This window comes from Manacus candei, unplaced genomic scaffold, assembly GCF_025592945.1.
Source record: "Manacus candei isolate 608988 ecotype Guabito, Panama unplaced genomic scaffold, ASM2559294v1 h1tg000065l, whole genome shotgun sequence".
NCBI lineage: Eukaryota > Metazoa > Chordata > Aves > Passeriformes > Pipridae > Manacus > Manacus candei.
This window is the reverse complement of record NW_026138113.1, coordinates 14502404-14521085: the sequence shown is the minus strand read 5'-3', so window position 1 is coordinate 14521085 and position 18682 is coordinate 14502404. Positions and strand designations below refer to the sequence as shown.

At 43.3% G+C, this 18682-nt stretch overlaps 1 protein-coding gene and 2 long non-coding RNA genes across 3 annotated transcripts in view; 1 reads left to right on the top strand and 2 right to left on the bottom strand.

Moving 5' to 3' along the window:
* Positions 1-17421, top strand: part of LOC127479177 (uncharacterized) — a 36444-nt gene extending 19023 nt beyond the window's left edge. The window contains exon 2 of the long non-coding RNA XR_007907486.1: positions 17290-17421. This is a non-coding gene — a long non-coding RNA (uncharacterized LOC127479177). The remainder of the gene's footprint in view (positions 1-17289) is intronic.
* LOC127479171 (translation initiation factor IF-2-like) overlaps positions 1-18682 on the bottom strand; it is an 87970-nt gene that overhangs the window by 32240 nt on the left and 37048 nt on the right. The gene's annotated exons all lie outside the window — the stretch shown is intronic.
* The window catches only part of LOC127479178 (uncharacterized), a 31445-nt gene that overhangs the window by 10791 nt on the left and 1972 nt on the right, over positions 1-18682 (bottom strand). The window lies entirely within an intron of this gene.

The following is an 18682-nucleotide window of genomic DNA, read 5'->3' as shown; positions in this document are numbered from 1 at the left end:
GTGGCGTCCCGTCGGTGGCGGCTGATGTCCCGGTGCAGGCGGCAAGCGGCAAGCGGCGGCGGCAGGCACGGGCAGCTCTAGCGACGGACGCGGGGGTTGGTTGTAGAGGCGGCGGCTTGGGGCTGCAGGGATCGGCGTGTGCGGGTTGCAAAGCGGCGAACGAAGCGGCGGCGCTGGCGGCGGCGTCTCAGTCACGTGGCGGCGGCTCGGCGTGGTCCCGGCTCCGTCTCCGCTGAGCGCGGCGTTCGCAGCGGCGGCAGCGGCGGCTCCAGGGGTTCCCGCGGTTCACTGGGCGGCGCGGGGGTCGGGGGCGCGCTGTGTCGGAAGGCGCGGCGCGGCGCCTCGGTGAAACCCGCGCGGTCTGAATACGGTGCAGGGGCTTTTTGCTGGCAGTGCTTTTTAAGCACGCCGCAGGGTCAGTCAGCAGCGGTGAGCAGGCGGGGAGCCACGGCCAGTTTCTGCTGGACAGAAAACTGGAGCGGGGGCTCCGCGGGGGTCAGCGGTGGCTGGGGTTACTAGGACGCGGCAGCGGCAAGCCACTTCTTGCACATGGTCCACACAGTCGGTAGCGAAGAGTCGCTTTACCAGATGACCGACATTCAGGGGACTAACAGGCCTTTCCCTGACGATCTTAAGGTGCTCCGCGGCTCGTTCTCCGAGCTGCAGGCACGCTTTCGCCCAGGGAGCAGTCTTAGACGTGCGGGGTGTGTCCCAGTCACTCACCACTTTCGATATTGCGTTGACCCTCTCCACTCTCTCCAGTGGCTGCTTTGACCTCTCGGTTTCTTCCTTAACTCTTTCTTCTCTTCTTCCGTGCACTATCAGAGTTACAGTCTGGAATAAATCGCCGTGTGCTACGTCTGCGTCTTCTTAGTTTAGGCAAGGTTACGCTGCGAGGATGAAAAAAAGTTAATCGTCCAAAGGTACAAGGGCCTCCTACAGCCTTTCCCGGAATACCTTTCCATGCTCTTTGTCCACAAATGAGAAACAGATCATTTGGGAGACCTATTGCATCAGATCCAGGAATAAATTGTTTTTGCAGAGTTTCATTGCACCAAGCTGATGCGTTCTGGTAAATATCTCTAAGAAAAACTGTCAACTCCTGGATATGTGCAGTTTGCTAACACGGTCTCATTATATAGAGTTCCCCACCAGCAGTTATCAATGGGTACTCCAACCAGACAGGTGCGAAAAGGACTCGTGGGAGTTACCATGGACACACATATCACGTCCATCTTCGTCACGTTGGCCAGGGTGGTCCACACATTGACATCTAAAACAGAAGTCAGCAAAGAAGCAAAGTATAGCTGATATCTTTCTGGAAGGTACAGTTGGGTCTGGAAAAGGCCCTGCTGCTCTGCACCCTCAGGGGAGAAACCAGCTCCTGGGGGCTGTTGGATTCCATCCCACCGCGTGGTCCATGGTTGGACCATGACACTGGTGAATGACTCGAACAGTGTATTGATGAAGTGTCATTTCTAAAAATGTAAACAACATAACAACTGAGTAACAGTGAAAATACAGACAATAATATAATCATGTCCATCCCCAGTGAGGAGATCTAAGTGGATTACAGTGGTCATTTACTTGGAGTCAACAGTACTTGAGATAATCTTTTCCCGGTTGGCAGACCTAGTTTCCAAGTTTGGACAGGTGAACAGGTGTGTCCAATTGTATGGGCCCGGACAACACAATGAATCTCAGGAATTTCTGCAAAATAGAAAGTCTAGTACAACAGAACTTCTCATTTCAGAATTTTATAGTCTGGATTCATCTTTTATAGTATGAAGTGGTTGACTGCCAGTCACACGTTTATAGGTCTGTTAGGCGCTATCACAGGCAATGTTTATCTGGAGTTTGATGCAACACCAGACAACATCCTGGTCTCACCAACCGCTCCCACAGAAAGCTTGCACTCTCTGTACAGATTCCAGGCCTCATCGGGAGCAAACCGTCCTGCCCCAGTTTACCCCTGACTGCAGTCAATCCCCCTTCACCTCATGGAGTAATAGTACAGGTTATCTCTTGCCTCCATGCTATAAAAGAATTTTATCCATCTTCATATTAACTATACCACTGAGTGTGAAATCATTTCTGTACTTAACTAGAATATTACCAGTTCATCATAAGAAAATTGTAAACATGATGCGAGCCAGAGCCCATAGGGAGGTCCACAAACATCAGTCCTTCATTTGCAGTCTTACCAACCAGCTTTTCAACATAAGCTTTTCTTCTGCCAGGCCCAGCACCTCACACATGGTTATTTCACAATCACATATATTCTTGTATAGACTCGTAAGCCAAAAGGTTTCTGTCATTTGTTGATTCCAAATAATTCTTGCCACCTGCTGTAACACTACCGGGATGAAACACATACAAATATGAGCACTGCAAAACAATCAGTGTCTGATTTAGAATTCCCAAACCACACCGTTCTGCCTGATCTTCACAAACATCATTGGTGTGGCATGAATAGCACAGAAACAGATCATTCTATACAGTGATGACCATTAGGCTTCAGGATGTTACAAGTTTTATAGTTTTCTATTGTCTTCTTTCCCCCCTTAATGGCACGTCTGCCCCATCCCAGGAGACAAAACCAAGTACAATTGCAGTCCCTCTGCACACGGCATCACATATGTCCTTCACTTCTTGAAGCCAGGGCTTAGCTTTAGCCTTTACCTTTAACACTGCTGCCAGAACAACTTGGCAGCACACTGTTCAGGAATAATATTCCAATTCTGATTGTTGCTTACCAGTAATACAAAACGAAGCATACAGATTGTTGGTGCAACTCATCTAAGAAATATAAAACTTCTTATCTCTGGAAGAGTAGATCCAGGGATCTATTGGGACATGAGACTTGCTATGCAGGAAAGAATAACCAATCCATCTTGTTATTCAAGATACATGACCTGCACTGAATAGGCTAATGCAGGAGTAATCATGGCTTTGGTAGCTATAGCCTCCCAGCCTCTGGCCAGGACATTGACATTGTTCATTACATAAATCACAACATCAGGTGTGGACAAGACACACGAGAGACAGGTACACGATAACTGAGTCATTACACCAGTTAGCAAAAGTTAGTAGACACAATTAATTATATTTAGGATATGTTTTTCTTCCATGTGATATTCGGGCTGGTCTTGTGCTGTTCAGCATTCACTGATCTCTGTCCAGAATTCTTGCCGCTCATGATAAGGTTTCATCAAACATGCTGGAAGCCAGCAGGGTCCTGTGGGAGACAAAACACAAACAACTCCCCCCTTCCAAATACTAACAACTTAATATTTACTTGAGGTATCATATTACCCCTCCTCATTACAACAGTATCAAGTTAAGGTTTTGTTCTGTGGGTGGGAGGCCTGGAAGGTCACCAAGTTGCTGCAACCTCTCTATGATCTCTTCTATGGGTGCCCCTGAGTTAGACACTAACAGTGGAATAATGTATGGTTTCCAGGGTACAGGACAGCCTTCTAACAATTTGTTTCGCATTACTGGAATTAAAGGCTGTTGCATGTAAAGTTCAGGGCTTTGCAGCTCAATAGCTACCTTCATCCCTTCCCCCTTTAATATTTTGATTGCTTGATGCAGAGTTACCCAGGATGAACTTCCATCCTGCCATGATCCATCATTAGTAAAACGGTCACTGAGACCTTCAGCAATAACTGAAACCAAAGTTCTATCAACTCCTGGTGTTCGTCTTAAACGCCGAAGGGCATTTTGTACATATACATCATTAGTTAACCCTAAAAACTTCGTGGCATCAACATCATCTATTATCACAGAGTCAGCCCCTTGCTCTGTGTGCCAACTCATCTGATGTTGATAACTTCTCTGAATTTTCTATAAAATCGTCCTCATCAGAATCATCACTACTACTCTATATGTTACTATCCCACTTCTCTGGATCTCAATCAGGGGAAGTGATTATAGCTCGCACCCCTGGTCCCCGATCACTTGGGTCTATTTTCCTTTGCCTGTGCCGAACAGTTCTCACAGCATATTTCTCAGCTAAAGTAACACATTTATCTTCTACCCTGTTCTTTTAGGCCTGAAGGTCAAGTAAAGTCTGGCGTTGTACCAGCTGAGTGGCTCTTAGAGCATTCAGCTGCTCCTGCAGTTTTTTGCATTTTTCCACAGTTAACTTGTATGCAGTAAGCAGTGCACCCCCCCATTCGTCCAGCCTGTTCCAGATGACTGCTTGATTTAGTAGTAGGGGTAAACTACTCCCAGTATTGCAATACCTCCATTGGGGTCTGCTGCCCCCAATACTCAAGAGGAATCTTTGTACATGCTTCCCACTTATTCTACAAAGTAATCTATGGCTCCTGCCCCAATTCTATTAATTCACGGGGAGGAGCTTTCTTAGGTTCATTGCCGCCTGCGACTGACCCTCCTAACCACTTTTTCATCTTAATCTACTAATGTTCTCACTAACAGAACAATGACAAAAGATTCTCAATTTTTAAGCTAAACACAATGAGACACACTAATCCACAAACTATGGCTCTTACATCACAAACAAGCCTAACTACACATACACATCAAATCTAAAATCTTTATATACCAACCACAAAATACACACTCTACAGTAACTCTAAATGAATCCTCAGAAAGACATATCTATGAGTGAAACAACAATAAAACCTAATCCACTGGGTATCTTCTAGGCTTTGATTCGCTCCACACCGAATACAATAAAAATTTAAAGTCCGATCTAGCCTTATCTCCTGGCTGCCTCTACGTCCCAAGATATATTTATTACAATTAATACAACAAAGTCGTACATATAAACAACAGTTGCAAAAAAGGACAAATCTTAATTCTAGGTCTCAAGAAGTGTGGTATACTCACAATTAATTGCTCAGAACTACCTCCCATATGCAAAAAACAAACAAAACATATAAAACACACGCATTGCCACCCATATAGTAACTTAATCAACAAGAACAACAAAAACCACTTTAAAACAAAACAATTATAAGATATGAACCCAGACACTGGCACTCACGGCACCCACACAGAGTTCACCACACACACAGGGACGCGGTTTCCCAGGCTATGCTCTCCACCTGAGAATCTCCCTTTTACACAACACACACGAGGACACGGCTCTCCAGGCTGTGCACTCCACCTGAAGATCTCCCACCAATACACAGGGACACGTCAGCTGAGCACTCCACCAACGAATTCCCTGGGGCACTGCTTATTCCTCCATGTATCCTGCGGCTACGCCAATTTATGTAGCAGTACGTTCAGATACATGTCCGGAATAAAGACAAGTGCCAAAAATACTCAAGCACACAAATTATCTCTTATTACAGTGAGAATAATAATACTAGTAATAAACTTAACAAGAGGGATTAAAAACTAAAAAGAAAAAGGGATACAAAATAACTATCTTATCGGGTGGCATTAAAACAAATACTACGAACAGCATTTAATACAGTATTAACTAGTGAAAAAGGGATACCAAAGAAGGATCTTAACACAATATTATGGATAACACGATATTGGTTAGTAAAAAGGGAAAACTAAAGGAAAAATACTATAAACATAAAAGGAGAATTAAAGGCACACAAAAAGGATATTAAAAAAGTTTGTTCTCTCAGTTGCTTCCTATCAAAAAACTGTGCTTACCCACACAGACAGGCCAGGGCTGTCAGGATCTGCAGCAGCTGGTCGGTACCCATGCTTAGCGGGCGTCCCCGTGGAGCAACACAGTCTCGGTGGTAGGATGAGTATCGCTCAACTCAGCAGCTCCGACACCCCATTTTTATCAGTTCCACATTACACTACGTAGGGCCAGTACGCAGTATAAGGTGATGCCTGAATGGCAGCCAAACACCGCCTGATCATTACCTCATGGCAGCAGTCTGCGTATGCCCTACTTGTAGGGCAAGGGGCGAGCGACCCCTGCCCACATAATCTTCCTCCCATCATCATCTTTCTCACCCCTATGGATGACCTCTACCATTGTGTTTCAAGGGTAGATGTCTCTATCTTGCAATATGTAGCAAAACCAAGGAAGAACTCAGCTCTGATAATAGGGGATATCAGGCTGACTTGCTGAAAAGCACAATGGACCTTACAATTAGCTTGTGCCATGAAGTTACATTGTACCATACTCTAGCTGGTTTCACATCCTAATATGATTCCGTTCTCACGCCTCTATGCTCCATTGATCATCTAATTCAAAAGTACCCCCCTTACATACCACCGCGTGATCAATGGTAGCAAGAGGGTGATAACGAACTACTCAAAATTGCAATGCATTTAGCCTGGCGTTTATCATTTGACGTACGCATGTTAGTATACAGGGAATCATACACAATATGCATGTTATTATACATCCAACTATTGACAAGCCTATTAATGCTTTTCGTAACCAGGACCATCCCCATTTCCAATCACCAAAGAGGTTCCATTCATCATGAACATGTAATTGTTGAGTAAGGGCTTTTAATTTCTGGATGCTAGCATGAACAGATTCAGAATGATCACTTAAATTCATGCAGCACATGCCCTCAAAATCTTGACAGTCATGTCCCTGGGCTAACAACAAAAAAAAAAATCAATAGCAGCTCTATTTTGTAAACTTGCATGTCTAACAGAGTCTACATCTGTGAGCAATGCACTCAAAGCAGCAGAAGTAGCATTAGCTTCTTTAGCCAACCAGCATCCTAGTTTATTTAGAGAAGCCAAAGCATGAGCAGTCCCTATCTGAGATATTATACTAGCAGTTATTCTTTCAGCCTTATTCCAAAACTCTACATCAGAGTTAGAGTCCGGAGTAAACCGCCGTGTGCTATGTCTGCGTCTTCTTAGTTTAGGCAAGGTTACGCTGCGAGGATGAAAAAAGGTTAATTGTCCAAAGGTACAAGGGCCTCCTACAGCCTTTCCCGGAATACCTTTCCATGCTCTTTGTCCACAAATGAGAAACAGATCATTTGGGAGACCTATCACATCGGATCCAGGAATAAATCGTTTTTGCAGAGTCTCATTGCACCAAGCTGATGCGTTCTGGTATATATCTCTAAGAAGAAATGTCAACTCCTGGATATGTGCAGTTTGCTAACACGGTCTCATTATATAGAGTTCCCCACCAGTAGTTATCAATGGGTATTCCAACCAGACAGGTGCGAAAAGGACTCGTGGGAGTTACCATGGACACACATATCACGTCCATCTTCGTCACGTTGGCCAGGGTGGTCCACACATTGACATCTAAAACAGAAGTCAGCAAAGAAGCAAAGTATAGCTGATATCTTTCTGGAAGGTACAGTTGGGTCTGGAAAAGGCCCTGCTGCTCTGCACCCTCAGGGGAGAAACCAGCTCCTGGGGGCTGTTGGATTCCATCCCACCGTGTGGTCCATGGTTGGACCATGACACTGGTGAATGACTCGAACAGTGTATTGATGAAGTGTCATTTCTAAAAATGTAAACAACATAACAACTGAGTAACAGTGGAAATACAGACAATAATATAATCATGTCTATCCCCAGTGAGGAGATCTAAGTGGATTACAGTGATCATTTACTTGGAGTCAACAGTACTTGAGATAATCTTTTCCCGGTTGGCAGACCTAGTTTCCAAGTTTGGACAGGTGAACAGGTGTGTCCAATCGTATGGGCTCGGACAACGCAATGAATCTCAGGAATTTCTGCAAAATATAAAGTCTAGTACAACAGAACTTCTCATTTCAGAATTTTATTGTCTGGATTCATCTTTAACTCCTTCCCTTACTAATGAATCCCCAAGCTAAACTAATCTCCACAATAAGCTTACTCCTAGGAACCTCAATCACAATTTCGAGTAACCACTGAATAATAGCATGAGTCGGCTTAGAAATTAACACTTTAGCTATTCTTCCATTAATCTCTAAAAGCCACCATCCACGAGCCATTGAAGCCTCTACTAAATACTTTCTAACTCAAGCAGTCGCATCTACGCTACTTTTACTCTCCAGCATGACCAATGCATGATTCTCTGGCCAATGGGACATCACCCAACTAACCCACCCCATATCATGTATACTACTAACTATTGCAATTTCAATTAAACTAGGCTTAGTCCCATTTCATTTCTGATTTCCAGAAGTTCTTCAAGGCTCAACTATAACAACATGCCTCCTACTAGCCACAGTCACAAAATTTCCACCAACCACACTATTCTACCTAACATCCCCCTCACTCAACCCAACTCTCCTATCTTCGATAGCTATTGCTTCCGCAGTCCTAGGTGGCTGAATAGGACTTAAACAAACCCAAACTCGCAAAATTTTAGCTTTCTCATCTATCGCACACCTAGGACGAATAACTATTATTCTCAACTATAACCCCAATCTGACTTTAATTACGTTCTATCCATATACTGTAACAACTTCCGCCATCTTCTTCATCCTTAACACAACCAATACCCTAAAACTATCCACTGTTATATCCACATGAACCAAAATTCCATCACTAACCACAATCCTTATGCTCACTCTCCTCTCCCTTGCAGGTCTTCCTCCCCTAACGGGATTCCTACTCAAATGGTTAATTATTCAAGAGCTCACAAAACAAGAACTAACAGTAGTAGCCACAGCTATTACCCTACTCTCTTTACTTGGACTTTTCTTCTACCTACGACTGGCCTACTGTGCAACCATCACACTACCCCCAAACTTCACTAACTACATAAAACAATGACAAACTAACAAACCAACTAACACCCTAACCACAACCTTTACCTCCTTATCAATTATACTCCTACCACTATCTCCCATAGTACTCGCAATCCCTTAGAAACTTAGGTTATTTAAACCGAAGGCCTTCGAAGCCTTAAACAAGGGCTAATCCCTCTTAGTTTCTGTTAAGGTACACAGGATACTAACCTGCATCTCCTGAATGCAACTCAGATGCTTTAATTAAGCTAGAACCTCCCCCTAGACAGATGGGCTTTGATCCCATAAAATTTTAGTTAACAGCTAAATGCCCCAACCAACAGGCTTCTGTCTACTAGATCCCGGCGCATGTTTAATGCACATCAATGAACTTGCAACTCAACATGAACTTCACTACAGAATCGATAAGAAGAGGAATCAAACCTCTGTAAAAAGGACTACAGCCGAACGCTTCTACACTCAGCCATCTTACCTATGACTTTCATCAACCGTTGACTATTTTCCACTAACCACAAAGATATCGGCACACTTTACCTTATTTTTGGCGCATGAGCTGGTATAATCGGCACAGCCCTTAGTCTCCTCATTCGAGCAGAACTAGGACAGCCAGGCACCCTTTTAGGTGATGACCAAATTTACAATGTAATCGTCACCGCACATGCCTTCGTTATAATTTTCTTTATAGTAATGCCTATTATAATCGGAGGGTTTGGTAACTGATTAGTACCATTAATAATTGGTGCCCCCAACATAGCATTTCCACGAATAAATAACATGAGCTTCTGACAACTTCCTCCATCCTTCCTACTTCTTCTAACATCTTCTACAGTAGAAGCCGGGGCTGGAACAGGATGAACAGTATACCCACCCCTAGCCGGAAATCTAGCCCACGCCGGTGCATCAGTAGACCTTGCCATCTTCTCCCTTCACCTGGCAGGTGTCTCATCCATCCTTGGGGCAATCAACTTTATCACCACAGCAATCAATATAAAACCACCTACTCTCTCACAATACCAAACCCCTCTATTCATTTGATCCGTCCTAATTACTGCAGTTCTACTTCTCCTCTCCCTACCAGTCCTCGCTGCTGACATTACAATGCTTCTAACAGATCGAAACCTAAACACTACATTCTTTGACCCCGCAGGAGGCGGAGACCCAATTTTATATCAACACTTATTCTGGTTTTTTGGCCATCCAGAAGTCTACATCCTTATCCTACCAGGATTCGGAATTATTTCCCATGTTGTAACCTACTATGCCGGTAAAAAAGAACCCTTTGGCTACATAAGCATAGTCTGAGCCATATTATCCATTGGTTTCTTGGGCTTTATCGTATGAGCTCACCACATATTTACAGTTGGAATGGACGTAGATACCCGAGCTTACTTCACATCCGCCACCATAATTTCAATCCCCACTGGCATTAAAGTCTTCAGCTGACTAGCAACCCTACACGGTGGAACAATCAAATGAGACCCGCCCATACTATGAGCCCTAGGCTTTATTTTCCTCTTCACCATTGGTGGACTAACAGGCATCGTTCTTGCCAACTCCTCCCTAGACATCGCCCTGCACGACACCTACTACGTAGTTGCACATTTCCACTATGTATTATCTATGGGGGCAGTATTCGCCATTTTAGCTGGCTTCACACATTGATTCCCACTGTTCACTGGCTACACCCTTCACTCTACATGAGCTAAAGCCCACTTTGGACTAATATTCTTTGGGGTCAACCTAACATTCTTCCCACAACATTTCCTAGGCCTAGCTGGTATACCACGACGATACTCAGACTACCCAGATGCTTATACCCTATGAAACACCCTATCCTCCATCGGCTCCCTCATCTCCATAGTAGCTGTAATTATACTAATGTTCATTATCAGAGAAGCCTTCGCATCCAAACGGAAAGTAGTGCAACCAGAACTTACCTCCACAAACATTGAATGAATTCACGGCTGCCCTCCTCCCTCCCATACCTTTGAAGAACCAGCTTTTGTCCAAGTACAAGAAAGGAAGGAATCGAACCCTCATAAGCTGGTTTCAAGCCAACCGCATCAAACCACTCATGCTTCTTTCTTATGGGTTGTTAGTAAAATCATTACATAGTCTTGTCAAGACTAAATCACAGGTGAAAACCCAGTACATCCCATCCCAACTCCATGGCCAACCACTCTCAATTTGGTTTTCAAGACGCTTCATCCCCTATTATAGAAGAACTTATTGAATTTCACGACCACGCCCTAATAGTCGCACTAGCCATTTGTAGCCTAGTCCTGTATTTACTAGCTCTTATACTTCTAGAAAAACTATCCTCCAACACCGTCAACGCACAAGAACTTGTCTGAACAATCTTACCTGCCATTGTCCTAATTATACTAGCCCTCCCATCCCTTCAAATCCTCTACATGATAGATGAAATCGATGAGCCTGACCTCACCCTCAAAGCTATTGGCCACCAATGATACTGATCCTACGAATATACAGACTTTAAAGATTTATCTTTTGACTCTTACATACTACCAACTATGGATCTACCACTCGGTCATTTCCGCCTCCTAGAAGTTGATAACCGCATCGTCATTCCAATAGAATCCCCGATTCGAATTATTGTTACAGCTGATGACGTTCTCCACTCCTGAGCTGTTCCTAGCCTTGGTGTAAAAACCGATGCAATTCCAGGATGACTGAACCAAACTTCCTTTATCACAACCCGTCCTGGAATCTTCTACGGTCAGTGCTCAGAAATCTGTGGAGCCAACCACAGCTTCATACCTATCGTAGTAGAATCAGCCCCTCTAACACACTTCGAAAACTGATCTTCACTTCTAACATCCTAATCATTAAGAAGCTATGAACCAGCACTAGCCTTTTAAGCTAGAGAAAGAGGATTATTCACCCTCCTTAATGACATGCCCCAACTAAACCCTGCACCTTGACTTTTTATCATACTAACTTCATGATTCACTTTTTCTCTTATCCTTCAACCTAAACTCTTACTATTTACCCCAACTAACTCACCCTCCAACAAAACACTACCCACTATAAAAACCCATTCCTGAAACTGACCATGAACCTAAGCTTCTTTGATCAATTCATAAGCCCAACCCTCCTCGGAATCCCCCTTATCCTCATCTCGCTGTTATTCCCAACCCTATTACTTCCTTCTCCTGGCAATCGATGAGTTACAAATCGTCTTTCAACTCTTCAACTCTGATTTCTCCATTTAATCACAAAACAACTAATAACCCCATTAAACAAAAAAGGCCATAAATGAGCCCTAATCCTATCATCACTCATAATTATACTTCTAACAATTAACCTATTAGGCCTCCTACCTTACACATTCACACCTACTACCCAACTATCAATAAACCTAGCCCTCGCCTTCCCTCTATGACTTGCCACCCTGCTAACAGGCCTACGAAACCAACCTTCAGCTTCCCTTGGACACCTCCTACCAGAAGGCACCCCAACACCTCTAATTCCTGCCCTCATCATAATTGAAACAACAAGCCTTCTCATTCGCCCTTTAGCCTTAGGAGTTCGCCTCACAGCCAACCTCACAGCAGGACACCTACTCATCCAACTCATTTCAACAACCACTACCGTCCTCCTTCCCATTATACCTACCGTGTCCCTTCTAACTATAACAATTCTACTCCTCTTAACAATTCTAGAAGTGGCCGTGGCAATAATCCAAGCGTATGTCTTTGTACTTCTTCTAAGCCTTTACTTACAAGAAAACATTTAACCCTTAATGACACACCAAGCCCACTCATTTCACATAGTAGACCCAAGCCCTTGACCCATTTTTGGAGCAGCAGCCGCCCTCCTCACTTCCTCTGGGTTAGCCATATGATTTCACCACAACTCTATCCAACTCTTACTCCTAGGCCTACTCTCTATAATCCTAGTGATACTCCAATGATGACGTGACATCGTACGAGAAAGCACATTCCAAGGCTACCATACCCCTACAGTCCAAAAGGGCTTACGTTACGGAATAATTTTATTTATTACATCCGAAGCATTCTTCTTCCTAAGATTCTTCTGAGCATTCTTCCACTCCAGCTTAGTCCCCACTCCAGAACTCGGAGGACAATGACCTCCTATAGGAATCAAACCTCTCAATCCAATAGAAGTCCCCCTACTAAACACTGCTATCCTCCTAGCCTCAGGAGTCACTGTCACATGAGCACATCACAGCATTACAGAGGGCAATCGGAACCAAGCTACCCAAGCCCTACTTATAACCGTCCTATTAGGATTCTACTTTACAGCACTTCAAGCAATAGAATATTATGAAGCTCCATTCTCAATTGCCAACGGAGTCTATGGATCAACCTTTTTCATCGCCACAGGATTTCATGGTCTCCACGTAATCATTGGATCCTCCTTCCTCTTGATTTGCCTCCTCCGCCTCGTAAAATTCCACTTCACATCCAACCACCACTTTGGCTTTGAAGCAGCGGCCTGATACTGACATTTTGTTGACATTATCTGACTGTTCCTCTACATAACAATCTATTGATGAGGATCTTGCTTTTCTAGTATATTAATTACAATTGACTTCCAATCTCTAAAATCTGGATCAAAACCAGAGAAAGGCAATTAACATCATCCTCTTTATATTCACAATTTCTCTATCACTATGTATTATCTTAACTTCACTAAACCTTTGATTAGCTCAAATAAATCCAGATTCAGAAAAATTATCCCCATACGAATGTGGCTTTGACCCACTGGGCTCTGCCCGCCTCCCATTTTCAATCCGATTCTTCCTTGTCACAATCTTATTCCTCTTGTTCGACCTAGAAATTGCCCTCCTACTGCCCCTCCCATGGGCTACTCAACTCCTCTCCCCCCTCACTACCTTAACATGAACCTCCACAGTCATTCTCCTCCTCGCACTAGGGCTAATTTATGAATGAATTCAAGGGGGCTTAGAATGAGCAGAATAACTTCAGAAAGTTAGTCTAGCAAAGACAGTTGATTTCGGCTCAACAAACCACAGTCCTACCCCGTGACTTTCTCAGTGACCTTTCTGCATTTAAGCTTCTACTCTGCCTTCACCCTAAGTAGTCTAGGACTAGCCTTTCACCGAATACACCTAATTTCTGCCCTGCTATGCTTAGAAAGCATAATACTATCAATATACATTGCCCTCTCCATATGACCTATTCAAACCCAAACAACATCCCCCACCTTAATGCCCATTCTTATGTTAGCATTCTCAGCCTGTGAAGCAGGCACCGGTCTAGCAGTCCTAGTAGCTTCCACCCGAACTCACGGATTGGATCATTTACACAATCTAAACCTTCTACAATGTTAAAAAGTATTCTCCCTACAATCATATTACTCCCCATAACCCTCCTATCTCCTCCAAAATTCCTATGACTCAATGTCACCTCGCACAGCCTCTTAATTGCAACCGCTAGCTTACAATGACTTCCTTCAACCTATTACCCTAGCAAAAACCTATCACCATGACTTGGAACTGATCAAATTTCATCCCCCTTATTAGTTCTATCTTGTTGACTTCTACCTCTTATAATCCTGGCAAGCCAAAATCACCTTCAACAAGAACCTCCCACACGAAAATATATTTTTACCATAACCATAATCCTCACCCAACCATTCATTATCTTGGCCTTCTCAGCCTTAGAACTGATATTATTTTATATCGCATTCGAAGCTACCCTAATCCCTACCCTAATTCTAATCATACGATGGGGTAGCCAACCAGAACGTTTAAGTGCTGGAATCTACCTCTTATTTTATACACTAATTAGTTCTCTTCCCCTATTAGTAGTGATCCTCTATCTTCACACTCAAACAGGAACTATACACATCACTATAATAAAACTTTCACACTCATCTCTTACAAACTCCTGAACAGGCCTCATATCAAGTCTAGCCCTATTGCTCGCTTTCATAGTGAAAGTTCCCCTTTACGGACTACACCTATGACTCCCAAAAGCCCACGTAGAGGCACCAATCGCAGGATCCATACTTCTCGCTGCACTCCTCCTCAAACTTGGGGGATACGGCATTATGCGTACCTCAATAATTACAAACTCCCTATTAGACTACCTCTACTACCCATTTTTAACCCTAGCCTTATGAGGGGCACTAATAACAAGCTCCATCTCCCTACGCCAAATCGACCTTAAGTCATTAATCGCCTACTCCTCAGTAAGCCACATAGGTCTAGTCATTGCCGCAACAATAATCCAAACCCACTGATCCTTTTCAGGGGCCATAATCCTAATGATTTCACATGGACTCACCTCTTCCATACTATTTTGCCTAGCTAATACAAACTATGAACGCATACATAGTCGCACTCTCCTTCTAACACGAGGCCTACAACCCCTTTTACCTCTAACAGGAATCTGATGGCTCCTAGCCAACCTAACAAACATAGCCCTTCCTCCTACCACTAACCTGATAGCTGAATTAACTATCATAATTGCACTCTTCAACTGATCCACCTTCACCATTATCCTAACCGGAGCCGCAACTCTACTAACTGCAGCCTATACCCTCTACATACTCCTTATAACCCAACGAGGTCCAACTCCAACCTATATTACAACCACCCAAAATTCAAATACACGAGAACATCTCCTTACAACACTTCATATCCTACCCTCCCTCCTCCTCATCCTAAAACCAGAGCTAATCTCAGGAATTCCCACATGCAAGCATAGTTTTAAACCAAACATTAGACTGTGATCCTAAAAATAGAAGTTAAACTCTTCTTGCCTGCCGAGGGGAGGTTTAACCAACAAGAACTGCTAACTCTTGCATTTGAGCCTAAGACCTCAGCCCCCTTACTTTTAAAGGATAATAGCAATCCACTGGTCTTAGGAGCCATTCATCTTGGTGCAAGTCCAAGTAAAAGTAATGGACTTCCCATTAATCCTCAACACCTCTATATTCTTGACCCTGGCTACCCTCTCTATACCCATCCTACTCCCCCTCCTATCCAAAAACTACCTAAACTCTCCAACAACCATCATACACACTGTTAAAACTTCCTTCATAGTTAGTTTAATTCCCATAATCCTCTCCATCTACTTAAATATGGAAAATACCACTTTCTATTGAGAATGAAAATTTATTGCGAACTTCAAAATCCCTTTTAGCCTTAAAATAGACCAATACTCCTTAACGTTTTTTCCTATTGCACTATTCGTAACATGATCTATTCTTCAATTTACAACATGATATATAGCCTCAGAACCCCACACCACAAAATTCTCTCTTTACCTTCTAATCTTTCTCATTGCAATACTCATCCTAATCATCGCTAATAACATATTCCTCTTATTTATCGGCTGAGAGGGAGTCGGAATTATATCCTTCCTCCTGATTGGATGGTGACACAGTCGAGCAGAAGCCAACACCGCTGCACTTCAAGCCGTACTTTACAACCGTATTGGGGATATTGGACTAATCCTCTGCATAGCATGACTAGCATCCTCAATAAACACTTGAGAAATTCAACAGCAATCCTCCCCAAACCAAATATCCCTTCTCCCTCTCTTAGGGCTCATCCTAGCCACCACAGGTAAATCCGCCCAATTTGGCCTGCATCCATGACTCCCAGCAGCTATAGAAGGGCCAACCCCTGTATCTGCCCTACTCCATTCCAGCACAATAGTAGTTGCCGGAATCTTTCTACTTATTCGCACTCACCACATATTATGTAACAACCAAATTGCCCTAACTATGTGCCTTTGTATAGGTGCCCTATCCACCCTATTTGCCGCTACATGCGCTCTTACCCAAAACGACATCAAAAAAATTATTGCTTTCTCTACATCCAGCCAACTAGGACTAATAATAGTCACTATTGGCCTAAATCTACCTCAACTAGCCTTCCTACACATCTCTACGCATGCATTCTTTAAAGCCATACTCTTCCTTTGCTCTGGGTCTATCATTCACAGCCTTAACGGTGAACAAGACATTTGAAAAATAGGAGGATTACAGAAACTACTCCCTACAACTACCTCATGCCTGACAATCGGAAATTTAGCTCTCATAGGAACACCATTTTTAGCAGGGTTTTACTCAAAAGATCTCATTATCCAAAGTCTTAACACCTCCTATCTAAACACCTGAGCACTCCTCCTAACCCTCGTAGCTACAGCTTTTACTGCAACTTACAGCCTACCTATAGCCCTACTAGTACAAACTGACTACACCCGGATTCCCTCCATTACTCCCATCAATGAAAACAACCCAGCAGTCACAAACCCAATTACTCGTCTCGCTCTCAGAAGTATTATAGCTGGTCTATTAATTACCTCTTATATCTCCCCTACAAAAACCCCTCCTATAACCATACCACTGGTCACAAAAACCACTGCTATCATTATTACAACATTAGGCATCATTCTGGCATTAGAACTATCAAAACTCACACATACCTTCTCTGTCCCCAAACAAAATATCACTATAAACTTCTCCAGCACTCTAGGATATTTTAACCCCCTTATACACCGCCTCAGCTCTACTAAACTCCTAAACAACGGCCAGAACATTGCATCCCATTTAATCGACCTATCCTGATATAAAAAAATAGGCCCAGAAGGACTAGCGACCCTTCAACTCAAAGTATCCAAAATCTCAACTACTCTACACTCCGGACTAATCAAAACCTATCTAGGATCCTTCACTCTATCTATCTTAATTATAATCTTATTTACACAGAACTAAGAATTAATGGCCCCTAACTTACAAAAACATCACCCCCTTCTAAAAATAATCAACAATTCTTTAATTGACCTCCCAACACCACCAAACATTTCCGCCTGATGAAACTTTGGATCTCTTCTTGGCATCTGTCTAACAATCCAAATCACCACTGGCCTCCTACTAGCAATACATTATACAGGATATCACCCTGGCATTCACGTCCGTCGCCCATACATGCCGAAATGTTCAATTCGGCTGACTAATCCGAAACCTCCATGCAAACGGCGCCTCCTTCTTCTTCATATGCATTTACCTACACATTGGACGAGGATTCTACTATGGTTCCTACCTATATAAAGAAACCTGAAACACAGGAGTATTCTCCTCTTAACTCTAATAGCAACTGCCTTCGTAGGATATGTCCTCCCATGAGGCCAAATATCATTCTGAGGCGCTACAGTAATTACTAACCTATTCTCAGCAATTCCTTACATTGGCCAAACACTTGTAGAATGAGCTTGAGGAGGATTCTCAGTTGACAACCCTACACTTACCCGGTTCTTTGCCCTCCACTTCCTCCTCCCATTCTTAATTGCAGGTCTCACCCTCATCCACTTAACTTTCTTACACAAAACAGGCTCAAACAACCCCCTAGGTATTTATTCAGACTGCGACAAAATCCCATTCCACCCCTATTTCTCAATAAAAGATATTCTAGGCCTTTTGTTCCTCCTCATTCCTCTAATAACACTTGCCATATTCTCACCCAACCTCTTAGGAGATCCAGAAAATTTTACACCTGCAAACCCATTAGTAACACCTCCCCACATTAAACCTGAGTGGTACTTCCTATTTGCATATGCCATCCTACGATCAATCCCCAACAAATTAGGAGGAGTCCTAGCCCTAGCCGCCTCCGTCTTAATTCTATTTCTAGCCCCATTCCTCCACATATCAAAGCAACGAACTATAACCTTCCGACCTCTCTCCCAACTTCTATTCTGAATCCTAGTAACAAATCTTTTAATCCTTACATGAATCGGTAGCCAACCAGTCGAACATCCATTTATTATCATCGGACAACTCGCCTCAGCTACCTACTTCACAATCATTCTCATCTTATTCCCCATTACTAGTCTCCTAGAAAATAAGATACTCAACCTCTAACCACTCTAATAGTTTATAAAAAACGTTGGTCTTGTAAACCAAAGACTGAAGGCCACCCCCTTCTTAGAGTTTTCCAAAAAATATCCAAGCACCCCCCAACTTTCCAATCAACACGTACATCA